Genomic DNA, 3,264 nt, shown 5'->3' with positions numbered 1-3,264 from the left:
CCCTGAACCAAGAGTGAGGATTTGACCCTCACTTTAGACATGGAGTAATCTTAAATCTTTAAATCTTTAGGTTAGCTGTCCTATCCATTTGAGGTGCCTACCAACCAGCGAATGAAGATTAGTTTGGATATGAACATAGTTTAAAGTAGCTGTAACGGTGGTGCAACCCTCCAAAATTACCTCGTAGTTTGACACAAAAAAATATAATAGGAATAAATTACAAAAATACCTCAAAATTGCTAGTTAAAATCAAATTTATCTTTAACGTCATAAATTATATAATTGAGGGTTTAACGTTGACAAATTGAATCAAATTCAAATATTACTAAAACACAATTTTTGTTTATGTGTTCTATACCAATTACATATGAGTTTGATTTAGAAAGGAATAATGTTGTGTTATTTTTTCTTTCTTCTTTTTTGTGATTTTGGAATAAATTTGAGATGAAATGTCTTTATGCTTGATGAAATTGGATTTAAAATTCTTTTCGTCTAATAGATACAAAATACGAGACAAAAAAAATTAAGATTTTCTTATGTATATAAAGATAATAAAATTCACTAATTAATATTGAATCGACTTAAACTACTATTTGGTCTTTGATCTTTCCAAAATTTTATCATTTGGCTCCGATTTATTATTTAGTGTCGATCTATCTTAATTAGTGAAATTTCATCAAATTTGGATACTGGCAAAACATAAATATTATCCTATTGATATATGATGGTATTTTGAGACTTAGACTTGATAAATTTTAGTTTAGAGATTTATTTTTATTTTTTCTTTTTGTAATCTAATTAATTATTTTTATATAAGAAAATCTATGTGAAAAATAAACTTTAAGACGTGTGACGTGTCAAATCTATGTGTTAAAATATCATCGCATATCAGGGATATAATGATTTTGTCGAGTCTTTATTCAAATTGAGTAAAATTTACTAATTAAGATAGTTAAGATATCAAATGTGTAATCTAATAATATAGGTCATGAACTAAGTATTAATATCTGGGATGAACCTTGGCTGCCGGATGATGATCCGTTTGTGGAGAGTGACAGAATGGATGGTATTGCAAGTGAAGTGGTTGCAGATCTGCGGATTCCGGGAGAACAGGCTTGGGATATGAGTCTGATCCGGGGGTTGTTCACAGAGCGGGATGTTGGTTTAATTGCAAGAGTTCAGCTTAGCTTTCGTGAGGTGGCAGACTCGTGGGGATGGCATTGGACGTCATCGGGGCGTTTCTCGGTGAGTAGTGCGTATCAGCACATCAGGTCGGCCTCGTCTGATCCGCGGCTACATATTTCCGGTGTGGAATGGAAGTCGGTTTGGCGGCTGTAGGTGCCTCCCAAAATACGAAACCTCCTCTCGCGAACGTTGGCGGGATGCCTCCCGACCTGTGCAGTTCTTCGTAGAAGACATGTGCCGATTAACGAGAGCTGTTTGAGATGTAATTCAGGAGAGGAATCCCCTTTCCACGCACTTGTCAACTGCAGGTTTGCTCGCTATGTCTGGAATTTCTCCGCTGTTGGGGATTTAAGTGGCAGTGTCGCGTCCTTCCAGGATTTCTGGAATTATGTCTCAAGTTCTAAGCCGAGGGCTGTCTTAGATGAAGTGGCGGCGATATGTTGGGCCATTTGGACAGACCGGAACGAGGTAGTGTGGCAGCAGAGCCGGACAGCAGCAGGTATAACGTATGGGAAGGCAATAGCTTATCTCTCCCAATGGCAATCAGCGCAGAACAGGTCGCACGGCCGCTCAAGAGCCCAAGTCGGGTCTGCTCGGTGGTCTCCTCCGCCAGTCAGAAAATACAAGGTCAATTTTGATGGTGCATTATTCACAAACCAAGGAATGGGTGGGTTTGGTGTTGTGATAAGAGATGAGAAGGGCGACTTTATTGCAGCGACAAATGGCACCCTGCAGTGTGCCTTAGATCCGTTGCTTATTGAGGCTCTATCATGTAGAGAGGCGTTAAGCTGGCTGAAGAGGAAAAGGTGGAGAAATTGCATGCTCGAATCGGACTCACAATTGCTAGTGTATGCTCTACAGCGAGAAACTAGTGGAAGTTCAACCCTGGAGCTAATTGTGGATGATTGTAAGAGTCTATTGAAAGACATTACCGATAACTTAGTGACTTTTGTTCGTAGATCAACGAATTCGGTAGCCCACTGTTTCGCAAGGGCGGCTGGTTCTATGACTGATCGAGGGGAATGGATATCTCATCCACCTCCATTTGCTTGTAATGCTATTCTTTCCGATTATTAATAAATATCATTCTTTTCAAAAAAAAAAGTAACTCTAAGCCATTTTTAATTATACAATTTAGAATGTTGGAGCTAAATTTACTTTTACCGGTTTAATGTCTTTTTGTTTAACTTTATCCCTCTATATGGCTCAGAGGCCTTGTATTTATAGTGAGCCAATAGTAGTTTGTATAGGAATACAATACACAAGTATAATCGTATTAGAACTCTACCTAGCTAGGGTTATAGACAAATTGAAACTCTAACTAGATAAGAATCTATTTACAGAGATAATAGGAACATTATCTCTAACACCCCCCCTCAAGATGATGGCGGGCACGAATAAAGAGGCGAGAGCGTAGCATCGTGAAGCGAGCCGCAGCTAGCGGCTTGGTGAGTATGTCTGCAACCTGATCATTGGTGGGAATAAATCTGACACTGAAAAAACCTCTGTGAACTTGTTCACGAACAAAATGATAATCTAGCTCAATGTGCTTCGTACGGGCATGAAAGACTGGATTGGAGGTGAGATAAATTGCTCCAACATTATCACACCATAGCTGAACCGGGGTGGGTAAGGGAAATCCGAGATCCGAGAGAAGAGATTTGAACCAAAGGAGTTCTGCTGTGGCATTTGCCACTACCTTGTATTCACTTTCTGTTGAGGATCTGGCTATTGTGGGTTGCTTGCGGGTCTCCCACGATACAATGCTGGATCCAAGGTAGAAACAGAAGGCACTCATGGATCGTCGATCATCAGGACACCCTCCCCAATCACTATCTGAGTAACAATGGATGTGTTGTATTGGTTTGATGGACATGACTATGCCAAAGACTGATGTGCCCTGAATATAGCGTAAGACCCTCTTAACTCCTTTCCAGTGCTCATCAGTCGGACAGTGCAGAAACTGACATAATTTGTTAACTGCAAATGCAATGTCAGGACGAGTGAATGTTAAATATTGAAGTGCTCCCACAATGCTTCGATATTCATCTCCAGAGGTTAAGCTGATGCCTAGCTCCT

Source organism: Euphorbia lathyris, chromosome 2 (assembly GCF_963576675.1).
Source record: "Euphorbia lathyris chromosome 2, ddEupLath1.1, whole genome shotgun sequence".
Lineage (NCBI taxonomy): Eukaryota > Viridiplantae > Streptophyta > Magnoliopsida > Malpighiales > Euphorbiaceae > Euphorbia > Euphorbia lathyris.
This window is presented reverse-complemented; position numbering follows the sequence as displayed.